Source organism: Oryctolagus cuniculus, chromosome 7 (assembly GCF_051225735.1).
Source record: "Oryctolagus cuniculus isolate XC-2025 breed Fujian yellow rabbit chromosome 7, ASM5122573v1, whole genome shotgun sequence".
NCBI lineage: Eukaryota > Metazoa > Chordata > Mammalia > Lagomorpha > Leporidae > Oryctolagus > Oryctolagus cuniculus.
Window position 1 is genome coordinate 85,851,496 of NC_142873.1, and position 22,443 is coordinate 85,873,938.

Consider the following 22,443-nt stretch of genomic DNA (forward strand, 5'->3'; position numbering starts at 1 on the left):
GAAAATGCTGCCATTTCTTGAAAAACTGAGATAATTTGCATATCATATCATTTAGTCCTCATCAATGCCATGAAAAAAATAAGTTATTTTTATTTTATACAAAGGAAATGTTTGTTACAGAGAAGTTAAGAAACTTGCTCAAGGTCGTATAGGGTAGCAGCAGAGCCAGGACAGAAAAGGAGGTTTTTCTAATTTCTCCCTATCATCTTGCTTCCCCGTATCAATTAACTGAAGAATCCTGATTGTCTTTCTAATAGTTACATACAATCATTCATCACTTAACAAAGGCATTGTTGTTCGGCAATTCCATTGTGTGAACATCATAAAGCATACTTGTAGAAACTAAGATGGCTATGATGTCAGTAGGTGATAAAAACTTACAGGACCACCATTGTATATTGTTCAGCAAAATGCCATTATCCACCTATGACTTTGTGGTCCTGTTTTTATGGGATGAAGTTTGACATCATGGAGCTACAAGTACTATATTATGGTTTGAGAAGTGATTCTCAAAAGCCACAAGATGTTAAAATTATTATGTCTGGGGATTCTGTTTATCACTTTTGAAATGTATAGGGGCCAGCGCTGTGGCTCAGCTGGTTAAAGCCCTGGCCTAAAGTGTTGCCATCCCACATGTACGCTGGTTCTAGTCCTGGCTGCTCCACTTCTGATCCAGCTCTCTGCTATAGCCTGGGAAAGCAATAGAAGATGGCCCAAATCCTTGGGCCACTGCACCCATGTGGAAGACCCAGAATAGGCTCCTGTCTCCTGACTTCAGATCGGCTTAGCTCTGGCCGTTGCAGCCATTTGGGAAGTGAACCAGAAGATGGAAGACCTCTCTCTCTGTCCCTACCTCTCTCTGTAACTCTGTCTTCCAAATAAATAAAGATAAATCTTTTCTGTTTAATAAACCATAATGAATTAATTTCACTACATTATTCTATTTATGAAGATATAGGAAATTAGAAAAGGAGTGTAAATAAGTGACATCAAAAAGGAAGTTATAAAACTTGTGTGGGTATATTGGTGGATATTCACAGAGAGGATATGTGATATTAGAATTCCAGGTAAATTGTAGGGAAGTAAATTAAGAAGTGACAGTCCCTCCGAACCCATTCTCTAAAAGCCAGCTGCACAAATTTCCATGGGGAACTGTTTATAAGTGAGATGCCAATAGTTTTCTAATCACAGATGAAAAGAAATTTTTCTAAAATGAAGTTGGCAGATTTCTATATGAAGTTGAGGTAATTATAGAAGAATAGCATTTTTTCGGTTACTTAGTCTGTTACACCTTTTCTTGACATTTGTGATATCTCTTTGTAAAAAGCAAAGCAAATTACTAGAAAACTGGCAATAGTACACTAGATGTAATATTGTAATCCTTCTTTCTATAACTATTAATATTAAAGAGTATGGGAAAGTGAAGACTGTAGAAAATTGTAACAGAAAAAAAGTTTTTTAAAAAAATATTTTATTTATTTATTTGAGATGCAGGGTTGCAGAGAGAGAGAGAGGGATAGATAGAAAGGCCTTCCATCCACTGGCTCACTCCCCAGTTGGATGCAATGGCGGGAGCTGAGCCAATACAAAACTAGAAGCCAGGAGCCTTCTTTAGGTTTTCCCCATGGGCACAAGGGCCCAAGCATTTGGCCATTGCCTTCACAGACCATTAGCAAAGAGCTAGATTGGAAGAGGAGCAGTTAGGACACAAACCAGTACCTATATAGATTGCTGGTACCACAGGCAGAGGTTTAGCCTGCCATGCCACAGTGCTGGCCCCGAAGTGATAGGAGGTAAATCAAGATTAAGTCATATGTAAGTGGTTATTAAGAGTGAAGAATTTTTTTTACTTCCCATAATTGTAATATAGAAGCAAAAGGGCAAAATATCTAGCCATGAATGGTAGACATGATTCTGTACTATAAGCTAAAACATAGAAAGTAGGTATGGCATTTAACCTAGCACTTAAAACACCAACTAAGATGCCTACATACCATATCAGAGTAACTGGATTTGATTGCCATCTCTAGACTCAGCTATATGCTCCTTTAAGAGACATAAGAATCTACCTAATATGGAAGGCCATGCATAGACTGAAGGCAAAGGGATAGAAAATGATCCTCTGTACAAATGGAAACAACAACAACAAAACAGATAAAATAGACTTTCAGTAAAAAACTAAGAAGAGATAAAGACAGCATTAATAATGACAAAGTGAATAATTTAGCAAGATGATATAACAATTATAACTACAAATATACCCAACATTTGATAACCTAAATAAATAAAGCAAATATTAATAAATTTAAAAGGAGAGATAGATTACAATATAAAAATAGCCAAGGACTTAAACACCCAACTTTGAGCAAGGGGAAGATCATCCAGACAGAAAATCAGTAAGGAAGCATCAGACTTAAATTATACTTTATGTAAACCTAACAGAAATATACAGAACATCTGATCCTATAGCTACTGAATGCACATTCTTCTCAACTGCACATGGAGTATTCCCCACGTCTGGTTATTTATTAAGCCACAACAAAAAAACTTTATGAATTTAAAGACATTGAAATCATCTCAAGCATCCTTTCTGACCACAATGATGTAAAACTAGAAATCACCAGCAGGAGGAAATACAGAAAATTCACAATTATGTGGATATTAAGAATCATAATCCTAAACAAACACTGAGTCAATGAAGAAATTAAAAGAATTAAAACTTTAGCGATACAAATGATAATGAAAATACAAAATGCCAAAACCTATGGAATACATCAAAAACATTTCTAAGAGAGAAGTTTGTAGAAATGAATGGCCCCATCAAAAACAAAGATCTCAAATAGCCCAACACTGCACCTTTACGAACTACAGAAAAGGGAAGAAACCAAGCCCAAAACTAGCAGAAGAAAATAGTAAAGATCGGAACTGAAATCAATACAACAGACTCTAGAAAAACAACAGGAAACACCAATGCAATGAAATTTGGGTTTTTGAAAAGATAACAAAATTGATAAGCCTTTAGCTAGAAAAGAATGCTCAAAACAGGGAAATGCAGATTCAAATCACCAGGAGAGATCACCTTACTCTAATTAAAATGGCTCTTACCAAAAAAGGCAAAAGGTAAAAAGCATGGCAAGGATGTGGATAAAGGGAAACTCTCATATACTGTGGGTAGAAATGTAAATTAATACATCTGTTGGAGAAAAACAGTATCAAGATTTCTCAAAACATTAGTAGTGTAACTAATCTATGACCCAGCACCCACTACTAGTTAAATATCCAAAGGAAAGTAGTGTAGAAGAATTAGTTATGTACCTTCCCATGGTCACTGTAGAACTTGTCACCATAGCCAAGATAGAAAATCAGCTGAAATATCTGTCAGTGAATGAATGGATTTTACAGCTGTAGTATTTGAGTGGACATCAAAAATTTCATGGAAAAATTGAATTTAAAAAATAAGTTTAGTTTTCTGCCAAAAAAGGTTCATTGAAATGCATGCATCGTTTTTTCATAATACACTTTTTCCATGAAAATTTTGCAACCTCCTGGTATATATACAGTGGGATACTATTCAGTCATAAAAAGAATAAAAGCCCATCATTTGAAACAAACATGGGTAGCCCTGGGGGACATCATGTTAAGTGAAATAAGGCCAGGCACAGAAAAAAAGCACATGATATCAGTCATATGGATCTAAAAAGTTGCTATAGAAAAGTCGAGTGGATTAGAAGTTACCAGATGCTGAGTTGGAAGATGTTTGGGAGATGCTGGTCAAAAGATACAAAATTGCAGTTGGATAAGAGGAATGAGATCAGGAGATCAGCATGGTGACCTATGGTTAATGATGTTATATGCTAAAAAATGCTGACACTTTGTAGTAAGTGTTCTCATCACAAAAAAGATGACTATATTAATGCACATTAATTAGATTTAACCACTCTACAATGTTACATGTATTTTAAAGTATCACATTGTACATGAGAAATACCTACAATTTTACTTGTCAGTAAAATGTAAAATGTAAAAATAACATTTTTAAATTGTCCAATTTGAATACCAATAAACTATTTCTTCAAAAGAATCAAAATGAAATAAAAGAAATATTAAAATGGAACTTTGTACTTCCAGTCACATCAGTCTTTCAGATAGGAAAATGTAGTGTGCTTACTATATCCACTGTAGGATCAATAACCTTAACTTTCTGACTAAAGAAACTATAAACTTAATTGCATTACATGTTTTAAAATTGAAATAAATAAATAAATAATTTTTTTAACCTTTTTGCATTTTAAGGGCTTACTCCCATGGATTACTTTTTAAAATCACATTCAATATAATTTTATATTTGTAATATGGGATGTTGAGATTTAGAATGCAAATAGCCTATTGAGCCGTGTCGCCAGTATCCAATACAATCCCATCAAGGTGGCATGTACCAATGCCATCTCACTAGTCCAAGTGATCAATTTCCATTCACAATTGATCACACTGATAGGTCTAAGAGTCAATGGGATCACACAAACAAGACTAGTGTCTGCTAATACTAACTGATAGAATCAAAAAGGGAGAGAACGATCCAACATGGGAAGCAGGATACACAGCAGACTCATAGAATGGCAGATGTCCTAAACAGCACTCTGGCCTCAGAATCAGCCCTTAAGGCAGTCGGATCTGGCTGAAGAGCCCATGAGAGTATTTTAGGCATGGAAAGCCAAGACACTCTGGCAAAAAAAAAAAAAAAAAAAACAAACACCTAAATGAAAGATCTCTGCGAGTGAGATCCCAGTAGAAAGAACAGGGCCATCAAAGAAGGAGGTACCTTTCTCTGAAGGGAGGAGAGAACCTCCACTTTGACTAAGACCCTGTTGGAATAAGATCGAAGTCGGCAAACTCAAAAGGCTTCCATAGCCTTGGCAACTCATGACTAGAGCCTAGGGAGATTACTGACGCCATAAACAAGAGTGTCAAATTGTTAAGTCAACAACTGGAGTCACTGTGTACTTACTCCTCATGTGGGATCTGTCCTTAATGTGTTGTCCAATGTGAAGTAATGCTATAACTAGTACTGAAACAGTAGTTTACACTTTGTGTTGCTGTGTGGGTGCAAACTGATGAACTCTTTACTTAATATATACTAAATTGATCTTCTGTATATAAAGATAATTGAAAATGAATCTTGATGTGAATGGAATGGGAGTGGGAGTGGGAGATGGGAGGGGTGCGAGTGGGAGGGAAGTTATGGGGGGGGAAGCTATTGTAATCCATAAACTGTACTTTGGAAATTTATATTTACTAAATAAAAGTTATAAAAAAGAATGCAAATAGGTTTAAAGATTATTATTCTATGATATGAGTTAAATCCTTGTCCACAAGTATGTGTGTCACATATTTCTGTGTTTTGAAAGTAGATTGTGTTTTTATCACCGAAACTAAAGCCACAGGGCAAAAAATTTTTCTGTTAATTTATTCTTTAATTCAAAAGACACTTATTGAACACTTACTGAATGCTAGATACATAGTCAAGTAAACTTTGATCCTTATGATCCAGAATATTAGAAAATAATTAAGCATATAATTTTCCCAAAACATTAGTCCTGTTTTATTAAATACTCTGAAAAAGAAAGAAGTGAAATTTACTCTGGCAACTATCATAGAACATGTGTATTAAGAGAGAAACTCTAGCTTTGTTTGGCTAAGAACATACTTTCATTCTGTTGGGTAGGAATATTACAAAGAGCTAACCACAGTTTTTAAGAATATGCCAGCTCTAAGTTTCTGTATTGAATGGATCCAGGATGGTATTTTGTTTGGAAAGGTACACTAAGGAACTTCCCCTGAAGCTGTGTTTATGTGGAATTTGAAGTTTGCATTTGTTAGTTATGTACTATAGTATTTTTATTTGTGTATTTACACATGAATAAAAATAGCAAAGATGTCTAATTATTTCATGCTCACACTAAGTAAAATGAAGAATATATTGCTTGTTTATATCAACAATATGATAGACTGATAAAATTGATGTTAGGGGCTATGGATCATTTGTTGACACTACCATTCTTAAAAAAAAGGATGGTAATATTGTCATCTGAGAGTAAGACTAGTGAAAAGCCTTTATGGTCCTTCTTTTCAAAAAACTGACCTATCTAACCAATGTACTGTCTTTTGAAACTGAAAGTTCATAAACTCTATTGAACAATAGCCAGCAACTTTTTCTGTAAAGAGCCAGGTAGCATATGCAGTGGAGTGTCACTCAACAACAGGGTACATTCTGAGAAATGCATCATCAGGTGATTTTATCACTGTAAAAATGTCATAGAGTATACTTACACAAACCTAGATGGTGTAGGCCACTCAACATGAGTTCCTCATTTCATCAAGAGATTTATTAAACCTGAGAAGTATAAGGCTGCTTCCAGTATAACATAACATACTATTTTACTTATTTTTATGTATTTTAGAGTTAACTTTTCTCAAAGATTTTATTTATTTATTTATTTGAGAAGTAGAATAACACACAGAGAGATGGAGATACAGAGAGGAAGGTCTTCCATCCGCTGGTTCACTCCCCAAATGGCTGCAACTGCCAGACCTGAGTCGATCGAAAACTAGGAGTCAGGAGCTTCTTCTGGGTCTCCTACATGGGTTCAGGGGCTCAAGCACTTGGGCCACCTTGCACTGCCTCCCAGGCCATAGCAGAGAGCCGGATTGGAAGAGGAGCAGCTGGGACATGAACCAACGCCCATTTGGGATGACCACGCCACAAGCAGAGGCTTAGCCTACTATGCCAGAGTGCTGCCCCTAGAGTAAACTTTTTATGAGCAGAAAGCATACTCTCTAAAATAATGATAAAAATAAACTCGTCACATTCATTTATTATTATCAAGTACTGTGGACCACTCATGTCTATATGCTGTACTTAGATGACTGATAGTACAGTAGGTTTGTTGACATCTGCATCACCATAAGGTTTTGAGTAATGCACTGCAAAATAATCATATTAGCCATTAGAAATATTATGCTGACTACAAGGTAGAAGTTGAAAAGTTGAATTGGAGATGAAGGGAGACTAGTAATGAGGTTATTGAGTAATATTAGAGAAAGATGAAAGCCAAGGACTTTAAGGTACTACAATGGCAAAAGGGATATTTAAGAGATAGAGTAAAACTGTCAGCTCAAGCACCATATCTAATATGCATTGTTGAAAATATTTATTCAATAAATATTTGTCAAAGATTAATGATTTTACATATATATATATGCTATCTCAACCCTCCCATGTTGTATGTCCAAATTTATCTAACCTTAAAGGTGCAGCTCAAACAATGTCTGCAAAAAGTCCTGCCTAAATCCTGAGGCTAAACATAAAGGTTATATGCTGTTAAATTTCATATGATGTAGTATTCTGTAATAATTATCATTTTCTTCCTTACGTGTTTGATGTAGGTAGATGGATGATCCATATATAAATACTCTCTTGCTGATTATGAATGTCTTACAAAAGAAACAATGTTTATATTCCTATTTACATGTTTCATACTATCTAGCACAAGAGTCATTCACTTAATCGGTATTGAAAAATGAAGATCATATCTAATTCTGATTTTGGAAACAAAATATTCTGGAATAGCATAAGTAGAACTTATATTTATGAGTATAGATTAGTATAGCATAGTATAGATTATTATAGTACAGTATAGAATCTTATAAGAGTAAATATTCTAGAACCAGAGTGCTTTTTCAGTCAACTAAAGATGATCAGTATTTAATAATAACTCAAATAAAAAGGAAGATAATGTTAAGTTGAAAAAAATGTCTAAAATATGTCAGAAAACAATAGTAAGTGAACGTTTCAAAAAACCTCATAAAGATTAATCATTGAGAATTCATTCAATTTTTAGTTTTTGTGTAATTTTAATGTATGTCTCATTCTAAAAGACTGTTTACTTTTTGGAGTTGTTGCACAGTTGGGGAATATAGGAAACATAATTATATCCCTATACATTAGGCTCATAGAATCTTAAAAAATAACAAATTCGTAATAGGATGGACTTTTTAAAGTTTATTTAAATTGGAATATGAGTTTATTTTAGTGCAAAGAATTTGGTATCCATGCATATTTTTTGAAAGCTTTTATTTAATAAATATAAATTTATTAATGGATTATAGCAGTTCTTCCACCCATACCCGCCCTCCCACCCCCGATCCATCCCACCTCCTACTCCCTCTCCTATCCCACCCCATTCTTCATTAAGATTCATTATTAATAATCTGTATATACATAAGATCAACTCTATGCTAAGTAAAGATTTCAACATTTTGCACCCACAGAGACACAAAAGGATAAAGTACTGTTTGAAGACTAGTTTTACCATTAATTCTCATCGTGCAGCTCATTAAGGACAGAGGTCCTACATGGGGAGCAAGTACACAGTGACTTCTGTTGTTAATTTAACAATTGACACTCTTATTTATGACATCAGTGATCACGCGAGGCTTTTGTCATGATCTGCCAAGGCTATGGAAGCCTCTTGAGTCCACATACTTCAACACTATTTAGCAGAGCCATAATCTAAGTGGAAGTTTTCTCCTCCCTACAGAAAAAGGTACCTCCTTTGATGTCCCCTTCTTTCCACCGGGATCTCACTCACAGAGATCTTTCATGTAGGTTATATTTTGCCAGAGTGTCTTGGCTTTGCATGCCTGAAATTCATGCATATTTTTAGTACATACTTTCTATGAATATTTGAATACATTTCATATACATGAGTTTCAAAAATGTTTATTCTATAATAAACATTTTAATTCCATATTCCACCAACTTTTTGAAGTCATCTTGTTGAAGAAACAGGTTAAAAGTAAATGGCTTATTGTTAGTAACCAAAACAATATGATAAATAAATTTGTTAAAGAGGAAACAGGTTAAAAGTAAATGGTTTATTGTTAGTAACCAAAACAATATGATAAATAAATTTGTTAAAGAGGATCAGGAGAAGCACCTGGCTCCTTCCATCGGATCAGCGCGGTGCAGCGGCCGTTGGAGGGTGAATCAACGGCAAAGGAAGACCTTTCTCTCTGTCTCTCTCTTTCTCACTGTCCACTCTGCCTGTCAAAAAAAAAAAAAAAAAAAGAGGATCAGAACAGTGAGAACTTAGGAATTGGAATATTAAAGATAACCAAGAAGGATGCCTAAAAAATTTAAGACTTGATTTTGCCCTTAACAAGTAAGAAGAGATGATTATCCTCATTAGGAATTGTACATCAGACTTCATAGAGTTACAGTAAAGAATTGATAGGGAGGACAAAGGAATAAGCCATTTCAAGAACGTCCATTTACTAGGAAGCATCATGGCCAGGGGAAATAATGTAATGAAATACATTCTTACAGCATAATTTTTAAATAACATGGTTATTAATTTCAAACCATCAGAGATATTTTAGACATCTATAGCATGCCAAATTCCATAAAACTTCTGTGGAGAATGTGTCAGGGGAAAGCTTCTCTGTACTACTAATAGAAAATTTCATTCTTAAGCTTATTCCCTTTTTTTTAAATATGAGAAAAAAATTGTTAGTAGTTATCTGCATGGGTTATAACTCTATATTTCCATAAACATAAACAAGTCTAGTACCTGCTAACACTAACCGATAGAATAAATAAAGGGGAGAGTGATCCAACATGGGAAGTGAGATACTCAGCAGACTCATAGAATGGCGGATGTCCTAAATAGCACTCTGGCCTCAGAATCAGCCCTAAAGGCATTCGGATCTGGCTGAAAAGCCCATGAGAGTATTTCAGGCATGGAAAGCCAAGACACTCTGGCAAAAAGATCTCTGTGAGTGAGATCCCAGTGGAAAGAACAGGTCTTCAAAGAGGGAGGTACCTTTCTCTGAAGGGAGGAGAGAACCTCCACTTCGACTATGACTGTGTCTAAACAAGATAAGAGTCGGAGAACTCAAGGGGCTTCCATAGCCTTGGAAACTCATGACTGGTGCATAGGGAGATTACTGATGCCATAAACAGGAGTGTCAATTTGTAAAGTCAACAACAGGAGTCACTGTGCACTTACTCCTCATGTAGGATCTCTGTCCTTAATGTGCTGTACGTTGAGGCTTAATGCTATAACGAGTACTCAAACAGTATATTTCACTTTGTGTTTCTATGGGGGTGCAAAAGGTTGAAATCTTTACTTAATGTACACTAAACTGATCTTCTGTAAAAAAAAAAAAAAGAAATTATCAATTCCCAACTTGACTCTCACTGGGATTAAACATGACAATAGGTCTGATCTGATTTCATCATCATTTAAAAAAAAATCATCGGCCGGCGCCGCGGCTCACTAGGCTAATCCTCCGCCTAGCGGCGCCGGCACACCGGGTTCTAGTCCCGGTCGGGGCGCCGGATTCTGTCCCGGTTGCCCCTCTTCCAGGCCAGCCCTCTGCTGTGGCCAGGGAGTGCAGTGGAGGATGGCCCAGGTGCTTGGGCCCTGCACCCCATGGGAGACCAGGAAAAGCACCTGGCTCCTGGCTCCTGCCATCGGATCAGCGCGGTGCGCCGGCTGCAGCGCGCTGGCCGCGGCGGCCATTGGAGGGTGAACCAACGGCTAAGGAAGACCTTTCTCTTTGTCTCTCTCTCTCACTGTCCACTCTGCCTGTCAAAAAAAAAAAAAAATCTATTATTTTTCACTTTATGTTTCTGTGTGGGAGCAAACTGTTGAAATCCATACTTAATGTATACTAAGCTGATCTTCTGTATATTAAGAAAATCGAAAATGAATCTTGATGTGAATGGAAGGGGAGAGGGAGTGGGAAAGGGGAGGGTTGTGGGTGGGAGGGACGGTATGGGGGGGAAGCCATTGTAATCCATAAGTCGTACTTTGGAAATTTATATTCATTAAATAAAAGATAAAAAAAAAAGAAGCAGTTCAGGGTAATGTCTTTTTTAATGAGATATATGCCAATTGAAGTTCAATCAGTTACACTGATTTTTTTTTTTTTTTAAACTTTTATTTAATGAATATAAATTTCCAAAGTACGACTTATGGATTACAATGGCTTTCCCCCCATACCGTCCCTCCCACCCACAACCCTCCCCTTTCCCACTCCCCCTCCCCTTCCATTCACATCAAGATTCATTTTCGATTATCTTAATATACAGAAGATCAGCTTAGTATACATTAAGTATGGATTTCAACAGTTTGCTCCCACACAGAAACATAAAGTGAAAAATAATAGATGATTTTTTAAAATGATGATGAAATCAGAGCAGACCTATTGTCATGTTTAATCCCAGTGAGAGTCAAGTTGGGAGTTGATAATTTCTTTTTTTTTTTTTTTTTTTTTTACAGAGGATCAGTTTAGTATGCATTAAGTAAGGATTTTTTAAGTAATTTTTTTTTACTTTTTTATTTGTTAATATATAAAGCATGAATTTCATGAGTTTTTATAGATAATGATTCTAATAATGCAATAGTACTTTCCTCCCTCCCTCTCTTTACTTTATTTCATTTTTAAAAAATGTTTGTGATAACATGCTTTAAGTTTACTTTATAATCATAGTCTCAGTACTTCTAGAAACAAAGATTTCTACAAGTAAAAGGCAGATAGACCACTGTTCCACAGGGGTAGAGACAACAATCAAATTATAAGATGTCAGTTTAGGTTCATATACATTAAGGTTTTTTGTGTACTCTATATAAGCTATAAAAAATCAGAGAAAACATATTGGCTTTTGGGGTCTGGCTTATTTCACTAAGAATAACAGTCTCTAGTTGTATTCATTTTGTGGCAAAAGACAGGATTTCCTTCTTTATTATGGCTGAATGATATTCCATCATGTATATGTACCACATTTTCTTTACCCAGTCAACAGCTGATGGACATAATCCTTTTAACAAAAAAAAAAAGTGTTATTCCCCATAGTGTAATTACCAGAGGTTCTTTATTGGTAAAGTATCAGTTATTTTTCATTTTTCTCATTGGTATTACCAGACATAATGACAGCAGATACCCAGAATTAAAACCTGTCCAATAGCCATTTATCTTATTGATTTAGATTTCCTTCTCTATGCTGCCTGTACTAACCTACATTTCTTCGACTATTCTTGGGACACTATATTCTAAATAGAGGGTTTTATCTTTTGTTTCTTGATTATCTAATGCATAGCTAGAATATGACAAAAATCAGCAAATAAATGTTAGATTGAAATACGTGGCAGTCCGGTAGCAACTAGAGTTGGTTCAGTTATATTTGCTAAGACTGTAGTGTGCTCATCTACTTTTGGTAGGCAAATCAAACAGTATCATATAAGAATAGGAACAAGGATGTAAAGTAATTGATCAAAATGTTAGACAATTCCTTACCCACAAGGAAGTGGAGACTAAGACCTATTGAACATCTTTGATGCCATGTGCTAATTATTTTACATTTAGCATTTCATTTAATCCTAAGGTTTTAGAGCCTAGGTTTGTCTTTTTTTTCTCCTGTGGAAAAGCATGAAGTACACATTAATGAGATTTCTTTCTTTCTTTACTAATCATATTGAATAGTCAGTGTACATTTAGTGTAGAGAAAATTAAGAATTTCCAATAGAATAGTAGTTCTGTTTCACTTTGAATATTAAAAAGTAGACTATCATATAAAAGTGTGGTAATTTTTATTAAATAGCCATTACATAAGGAGAAGGAATAGATGCAATATTTTAATAAAATACATGAATTTTAAGAGAGATTCGAGTTCTAATTCTAATCTTGCATGTCCACTTTCTCTTTGTAAAACTTAGGGTAAAAATATATTTACATGTTTATTACCAAGGAAAGAAAATAATAACTGTTTAGGATGAAATTTATGTATAGGAAGTGCTTAAAAGATGATAGTGATGATAGTGATTATATTTTTTGTGGTTGCTGTAACAACAACAAAAACAATAAGGTCATTATTTCTCTTTTTTTCAATTTTTTCATGGAGACAATATTAACATGAACTCCTCTGAGAGTCAGCATAATTCATAGGACTCAGCCTATAGTCATAATCATGGCTTAAGTTTTGTGACAATGTAAGTATACAGCGCAAAGTCAGCAGAGGGAAAGAAGTATGCAGTGGAGTCTGGAGGAAATAGATGCAGTTTCCTAGCATCCTCCCATAGGGAAGTTACACAGGATGCAAGTAATGCCCTCAACATTGAGTTGTGACAGCTTGTTGAAATATTTTCTACCAGGAGAGCTTATTAGATATTCAGTGCCCATGGTTTTCACTAGGGGCTTGTCACTTGGGCATCCTCTGGCCAACATGTAGCACAATTCCAGGTGCCTACAAGGAAAGAAGGTGTTCAACAAAAATCATAGCATTTGCACACTTTAGGCACAGTGAGCCATTCTTACTGGTTCTAGAAATGATAGAAACCCTTCGAAATCCAAATTCCTAGACAACAACCAAGAGCCAATGTTGTAAGTAGAACTTTGTACAAAGAGCAGTCTCAGGCCTGCTAGGCTAACACTCTCTGAGTAGATATGCAGATGAAATCTTCATGAGAGACATTATTTGGGGAAACTTAGAGTATCTTCCAAATGAACAATGATTTACCAAGCAAGTCATGAAGAGCTGAATTACTATCTCTCTCAAGACCATTTCAGAGACTGAAGGTGTTGACAATCAAACTTCCTATAGATAACCTTGCTCTTAAAATCCAGTCACCTTGCTCTTAAAATCCAGAACAAAGGCAAATGTTCAGCCTAACAGTTAAGATGCTGGTTAGGATTTCTGCATCCCATGGCAGAGTGCCATGATTTGATTCCCACGCTCTGGCTAGGATTCTAGGTTCCTGCTAATATGGATTCTGGGGGCCAGTAATAATGGTTCAAGTGACTGGGTCCTTGCCACCTACATGTAGATACTGTCTAAATAATCTCTTAGTAATGATCCAGAATACTGGACACGCCCTCCACATTATTGAAATAAAACTACCCCTCTGAAAACAGTTTACATGTCTTTCTTGCCTGTCCAAAAGGTTTTGAATCCACTTTAAATATCTGAGTGCTTTTCATCTGTCTTCTGGTTAAAATTATGAAATTTTAGAGCAAGGAAGCATGAAAAGGATGCGTCTATGCTCTTTGTATTTTAGAATTAGGAAAGAAAGACTCAAATTCGTTCTATGATTTGCTTTAGAATTGGAGATCTAAGCCAGAGCACATGTCTTTTTATTACAGTCTACCATATCATGCTGTTATTTTCTTCATTTTTAAGTAGACAGCTTTGGGGGAAAATGGGTGGATGGGAGTCATCAGAGAGTAGGATTTTCTCACTGTAGTTTTGCATTTGGATAAAATTCACTCAAATCACAATTGCTATGAGGGCTACATGAAAGAAATAGAAAAATAATTTAGTGTTTTAAATGTGGAAAAATTTGCTATAATTTTAAGTCCATAGTTTCCTGTGTGAATAGTCATGCCCATTATTAGAATCTTAGGAATTCAAATATTTTTGTATCACAGGTGTCAGAGTAGAAGAATTCCCCTTGTTTCTCATACACCTTTTTTTCTCTTTAACCAGAAACAGCCTAAGTTCAACCAGATAGGTGGTAGCCCTGTGCTGACATTCACATTATCATCTTTGATTTATTACCTAGAGATTCATTCAACTGGACAGAATAAGTGAATAATGTAGCCAGACAGATTTAGTGTGGAGAGTGCTGTACTCATGGGCTTTCTGTTCTCAGGTTTCCCATTCATATGTGTGAGTGAAGCATCTGCAGGGTGGACATTCCAGGCAGATTCCCTTGGTCCCTGCCAACCTTCCCAAAGCAGTGCTTCATTCTGAGCTTTGATTTTATGACCACATATTTGATTCAAGGGAAAAAATCAAAACATTGTTAGGAAAATGTCAGAGGCTGACATCCCTGTTTGGAAACCTTAAATAGCTTTCTGGAAACCTTATTTATCCAAGTTTCAAAACTTGAAGTAGAGGAACTGTGACCCTGAATTAGACTTTAATCAATCAGGAACTTCTAAAATAATTACACATATCCACATTTTACATTTAGCTGAAAATATGAAATATTATATGTTACTTAGTATTCCTGGTATGGATTATGCTCTCAAATATGTTTTTGACTAAATGAACTTATTTTATGGCCCCATTATACTTTTTAAACTGTTGTTGAATACAAGGTTTCAGTAAAAAATTCTTTTGTTGTTGAGTTAGTCACTGGTGTTTGGAAGTAGTTTGTCTTTAGTCTTTGGAAACCGCTAAATCGGTGAGACAGAATAGGCACATTCTTAGTTTAAAAGCCTAACTCAGTAAGTAGATAGCATAGATGACCTAATCATTCTTTTTATTTACTTATATAAAAGTGATTTGTATCTCCTGTGTTCAATGACAGATATAACTTATCATAATCTGTGCCTCCATCATGTCCTGATTTGGTTCATTTATAGGCACTAGATATTAAAATAGTAAAATTATTTTAGTAATAATGAAATGAAAGTAAACCAAAAGCTATTTTTTGTAAAGTCAGAATTCTAGAAAACAAATTATGGTAAGCTACAATTTTTGTTGCCAAAGTGTCTTCAATCTTTGATGTGCTCAAAAAAACTTTCATACCCAGTCAACCTGTGGGAAAATGTTTATTGGTACAAAGGAAAATGAAGATGCTCCCGATGCCATCTAAAGGGGATCTCCACTGGCCTGGATTTGCAATACATCCCGAATGCTGTTTTCCTACATCTGGACCAGGGAACCCATCCCCAGAAATTATACATATGCACTGAGCAGTTTCTTTCCATGTCATACGACAGGATATTATGATTTTCCTAAGGCTGATAGCAGTCTTCAGGCATTGAAACCAGGTTTAGGGTGTGTACCTTATGAACCATACTCTAGGTGTATGATCAAATGTTAACAGAACATTAAACAAACATAAAAATTCCTTATTTTTCCAGAACCTCAGGCTTCCATTAAGAAGCGTTTTTATCTGTGTTTATTAATGCAAGCATAATCTGTCTACTGCTTTCTAATCCTTTACAGACCAGCTTTTATGTGCTTTTATGTAGTTAGTCTACTCTCATTATCTATATATAGACTCAATGACACTGTGTAATTCCATGACCTTTGGTGAATTGCAGCCCACAGTTAAGGAAGAACTGAAAGAACCTGTAAGATTTTCCAGAAGCAAACTGCTGAAATGACATTTTGCTACAGAGTATTTATTAGGCAACAGTGGTGGAAAGAAAGGAGACAAGGCAGTATTGGATAGAGGAAGAAGTCAAATGCAATGCAGGCTCTATTAAATCTCAACCAGTCTTACAAGAAGCTGCGAGTCCTTTACCGCCCATCTGGGTAATCCCATGCTGGGTTTAAATTACTCAGCTTTTGTATTATGCTGCAAGCTGTCATTGTATACGGGGAACCTTTGGAAGGAAATATCTTTGGTCCAGAAGGCTCTCCAAAGCTACGGAAATCATGGAACTGCTGATAACTTGGGCCACAAGTTCTTCCTTGAAGAAGGGTCTGGATGGCCAGTTTGGTGTTCACCAGTTTACCCCTTCTGCTGCTGCATTCACTTTATATCCTTTCAGGGAGATAGATACTCTTCTAGGATTGAGAGAACCTTAAAGAGGATTTAGTGGTACAAACTACAGTCCTTAGCACTTTAGCTAGTTAAGGACTACAAATGATATTAATATCCTTGTTCCTGATGATAAGGGCGAATTAACTGTGCCAAATGGTGACTCCATGCATTCTGGTGCCTGTGCACAGGGGACCAGAAGAGCTCAAGAAGCAGCTTCTAATCCCATGTGGGTGCTGGTTCATGTCCCAGCTGCCTCTTTTCTGATCCAGCTCTCTGTTTGTAGCCTGGGAAAGCAGCAGAGGATAGGCCAGGTGTTTGGGCCCCTGCACCCATGTGGGAGACCCAGGGAAAAGCTCCTGGCTTCTGACTTTGGATCTGCTCAGCTCTAGCCATTATGGCCATTTGGGGAGTGAACCAACAGACGGAGGACCTTTCTCTCTCTCTTTGTGTCTGTAGCTCTACCTTTCAAATAAATAAAATCTTTTAAAAAATGATAGTTTCCAGGAAATATTATAATTTTATATCAGTATCTAGTGAAAAAGTAATATATATTTACCTTACAAAGTAGAACTAGAGCATTTTAAGGCTTTTACTGACCCTTGAAAGAAATAGTATTTATTCTCAGTTCTAATAAGTGATTTCTTATATATAAACCACTTTGGCCCTCTGAATTTTAATATGAACCTATTACATAAAAAATAGTTTTAATTGTGCTTTCATCAAATAATTTTGCATTTATTGGAAAAGTTAATTTATAATCTAAACAAGAATTCAGTTCAGTGGACTTTCTGACATTTTTCTTTATGAAATAATTTCCTTGAGATTAACTCCTGAATAGGCCTGCCTATTAAATTAGGTTACAGAATTTTTTTATTAGTAAATATAAATTTCCAAAGTACAGTTTATGGATTACAATAGCTTCCCCCCCCCATAACTTCCCTCCCACTCGCACCCCTCCCATCTCCCGCTCCCTCTCCCATTCCATTCACATCAAGATTCATTTTCAATTATCTTTATATACAGAAGATCAATTTAGTATATATTAAGTAAAGATTTCATCAGTTTGCACCCACACAGAAACACAAAGTGTAAACTACTGTTTCAGTACTAGTTATAGCATTACTTCACATTGGACAACACATTAAGGACAGATCCCACATGAGGAGTAAGTACACAGTGACTCCTGTTGTTGACTTAACAATTTGACACTCTTGTTTATGGCATCAGTAATCTCCCTAGGCTCTAGTCATGAGTTGCCAAGGCTATGGAAGCCTTTTGAGTTTGCCGACTTCGATCTTATTCCAACAGGGTCTTAGTCAAAGTGGAAGTTCTCTCCTCCCTTCAGAGAAAGGTACCTCCTTCTTTGATGGCCCCGTTCTTTCCACTGGGATCTCACTCGCAGAGATCTTTCATTTAGTTTTTGTTTGTTTGTTTGTTTGTTTGTTTTTGCCAGAGTGTCTTGGCTTTCCATGCCTAAAATACTCTCATGGGCTCTTCAGCCAGATCCGACTGCCTAAGGGCTGATTCTGAGGCCAGAGTGCTATTTAGGACATCTGCTATTCTATGAGTCTCCTGTGTATCCCACTTCCCATACTGGATCGTTCTCTCCCTTTTTGATTCTATCAGTTAGTATTAGCAGACACTAGTCTTGTTTGTGTGATCCCATTGACTCTTAGACCTATCAGTGTGATCAATTGTGAATGGAAATCGATCACTTGGACTAGTGAGATGGCATTGGTACATGCCACCTTGATGGGATTGTATTGGAATCCCCTGGCACATTTCTAACTCCACCATTTGGGGCAATAGTTACAGAATATTTCAATCTCATGTCTACACATATTTTAAGTCATTCTAATTTTAGGATACCACTAACTGCTGTAATAAATAAATCTACATTTTTTGTTGGCTTAACATGATAAATTTTTACTTATGTTAGTGCAATGCTAGTCCTCCTAAATAACCATTCCCTTGTTCTTTCTTGTGGCTCCACAATCCCTGAATGTGGTTGACACATGGAGTAAAATGAATTGGAAAAAAAAAAAACACTTGTTTCTCATGTAAATATATGCCTTTTTTTTTTTCAATTTTACGGTGCATGTTACATTAGTCACCTGCTACTTAATTATGGCACAATAGGAAATAACCTTGAAGTATCAGTGACTTAATACCAACAAAAACTTATTTTTTATGTGTACTCTTAGACACTTGGGTTGTCTGTGGTTCTATGACATGTCACCTGCATTCTGATATCTGGAGTTAAGGAACATTGTCTGTCTGGGACATAATTAGTCTCATGGCTGACAAAAAAATGTTAAGTGGCACATATTTGTATTTGATTAAAGTAAGTTAAATAGAAAAGCCTAATATCAGTAGGATTAAGCATTCCTGCCTTTTATGGTAAGGGTCATTGTAAATTACATAGCCGAACCTGACATGCATAGCACAGGAATTTATAATCCTTCCACTTGAAGATACATTTGATATGTTTAATAATACAGTGTAACCTACATGTTAGATTTTAAAAATTGGGATATTTCTTAGAATTCACAATGAATTACTATAAACAGAACTATTTTAGAGATACAAAAATTAATTGTATATCTTACACATCTGACAATTGATAACACATTGAATTTTCATTTAGTGAGCTTCAACTCTAAATGAACCCATCTAATTCAGTTACTGATTTTCAAGTGTATGTATAATTTCATATTAAAGAGTAATAGAGATCTAAAAGAGTGAAGAGTTGATTCCTTGCCTCTGATCTAAGTCTGGATCAGTGTGCTTGTTCTCTTCAGTCTGTAGTTAGGATATATAGATATAAAAACACCAGAAAAAACATGAGAGAAATTTGCAAAGAGGAAAAAGCAAACAAAGAATCAACGGAATAGAATTTAAATCAGAAAAAAGCCATGCGTAGCTAAGAATAGATGACCAATCAATGTAGGAAAAAAATATTTAATAAATAATGTTTGCAAAACTTAGTCACTATATGGAAAGAAATTAAGTTGAGTTCCCATCCTACACTGAATGAAAAATGGACTTCAGGCAAAGTAAACAACTAACTAGAAAAGCTAACACCAATTTAAAAATATATAAATAAACAAGATTCAGAAATATGAAACATAATGCAAAAAGACTACTGTACATGACTATTTCAGGATATAGGATTTCTTGTCAATGAATCATGTCAAAAATAATTATACAACTGGTCAATCGCATATAGAGAAAGAGAAAGTCAAATTCTCCCTATTTGTAGATGACATGATTCTATATATAGAGTAGCCAAAAGACTCCACTAAGAGATATTGAACCTCATAAAAGAATTTAGTAGGGTGGCAGGATATAACATTAACATACAAAAACCAACAGCCTTTGTATAAACAGACAATAATGTAGCTGAACTACAACTTGTAAGATCAATCCCATTCACAATAGCTACAAAAAAATTAAATACTTTGGAATAAATTAAACAAGGGTGTTATTGAAGAATAAAATAGAAGACAGCAAAAATGGAAAAAATATTCCATGTTCATGGATTAGAAAAATGAATAACATGAAAATTTTCATACTACTGAAAGAATTTACAGTTGCAGTGTGATCCCAGTAAAAATACCAAGGACATTCTTCTCAGTTATAGGAAATTATTAAAATTCGTATGGAAACAGAGGAGACCTCAAATAGCTAAAGCAATATTCAACAGCAAAAATAAAGCCAGAGGCATCACAATACCGATTTCAAGACATACTACAGAGCAGTTATAATCAAAACAGCCTCATAGTGGCAAAAAACAAAAAAGAAATGTAGACCAATGTAAAACAGAATAGAAACTCCAGAAAACAACCTATGCATCTACAACCAACTTATCTTTGACAACTGAGCTAAAATCAATCCCTGGAGCAAGAACAGTCTCTTCAACAAATGGTGCTGAGAAAACTGGATCTTCACATGCAGAAGTATGAAAGAAGACCTCCACCTTACACCTTACACAAAAATCCACTCAAAATGTATCAAAGACCTAAATCTATGACTTGATACCATCAAATTACTAGAGAACATTGGGGAAACACTAGAAGACATTGGCCTAGGCAAAGACTTCTTGGAAAAGACCTTAGAAGCACAGGCAATCATAGCCAAAATTGACAAATGGGATTACATCAAGCTGAGAAGCTTCTGCACTGCAAAGGAAATACTCGGCAAAATAAGAGGCAACTGAAAGAATGGGAGAAAATATTTGCAAACTATGCAACTGATAAATAATTAATATCCAGAATCTATAAAGAGCTCAAAGAACTCAACAACAACAACATAAACAACCAGTTAAGAAATGGACAAAGGACTTGTGCAGGATTTTTCAAGAGCAGAAATTCAATGGCCAATAGACACATGCTTAGGATTACTAGCTGTCAGGGAAATTCAAATCAAAACCACACTGAGGTTTAACCTCACCCAGTTAGAATGGCTATCATATATAAACCAACAAACAACAAATGCAGGTCAGAATGTATGGAAATATGTACCCTAATTCAGTGTTGGTGGGAATGCAAATTGTTGCAGCCGCTGTGGGAGACAATATGGAGATACCTCAGAATTTTAACTGTAGACCTACCATATGGCCCAATCATTCCACTCCTGGGAATTTACCCAAACATAAGGAAAATAGCATATGAATGAATTATATCTACCCTCCATGTTTATTTCAGCTCAATTCATAAGAGCCAAGATATGGAATCAACCCAGATGTCCATCAACTGAAGACTGGATGAAGAAATTATGTTATATACACAATAGTATACTACACAGTGGTAAAAAAGAAATGAAATCCTGTCTTTTGCAACAAGATGGACACAACTGGAAGCCATTATACTTAGTGAAATAAGCCAGCTCCCAGAAGACAAATACCATATGTATTCTCTTATCTGTGATAACTAATAGAGTACCTAAAAGTAATCTGTGGATGTGAAATTAACACTTTGAGGTATGATGATTTTGAACAGCCCTTGTCTCAACTGTTGAAGGATGGTGGTTTGTTATTTTTTTCTTTTTTCATACTATTTGTTAAAATCTTTACTTAGTGTAAGGTTAATTTTGGAGTATAAAGTTAACTGAAAATAGATCTTTGTAAAAAATAAGAATAGGAATAGGAGAGGGAGGAGGAAGAAGGGTTGGAGTGTAGATGGGAGAGAGGAGTGAGTATAATCACTGTTTCTAAATTTGTATATGTGAATTGGGTTGTTTGTATTCCTTAAATAAAATTCTTTGAAAAAGATATGAATGAAAGCTGGAAGCACAAAAATAGAAGAAATGGTAATTCTCTTCCCCCTAGGCTTTAAATTGTCATATGATCAAAATTTGTGTGTGCTAAAAAAAAAAAAGGCAGAGTCACAGAAACATACCTGGGGGCCGGGGTGTGGAAGAAGCAGAGAAAGCTTCCATTCACTGGTCATGCCCCAGATGTTCACAACATCCAAAGCCATGCCAGTCTGAAACCAGGAGTCCTGAACTTTATCTTTACCTCCCCTGTGAGCAGCAGGAGTCCATGCTCTTGAGCCATCATTCCCTGCCTACCAGGGTGCACTAGTAAAAAGCGGGACAGGAAACAGAGTAGCTGGGTCTCAAACCAACATCCCAGTATAGGATGCAGGCATACCAAGCAACAGCCTAACTGTTGTACCACTCGCCTGCCCCAGAAATAATTTCTTAAGCAAACATATCTACATCAAGTAGATAAGCTGCAGATTTTTAAAAATATAATACCCAGTAGATAATCAGCTTCACAAGGACAAAAACTATGCTTGGAACTGAAACTGGCTGCCTCCCAACATAGTGCCCCTCATATATGAGTGTATAAAGCACTCATACATATGTATTGATTGAT

General features: G+C 35.7%; 1 protein-coding gene across 1 annotated transcript in view; it reads left to right on the forward strand.

Moving 5' to 3' along the window:
• The window catches only part of COL24A1 (collagen type XXIV alpha 1 chain), a gene marked incomplete at its 5' end in the record, with an annotated part of 418,086 nt that overhangs the window by 229,097 nt on the left and 166,546 nt on the right, over positions 1 to 22,443 (forward strand). The gene's annotated exons all lie outside the window — the stretch shown is intronic.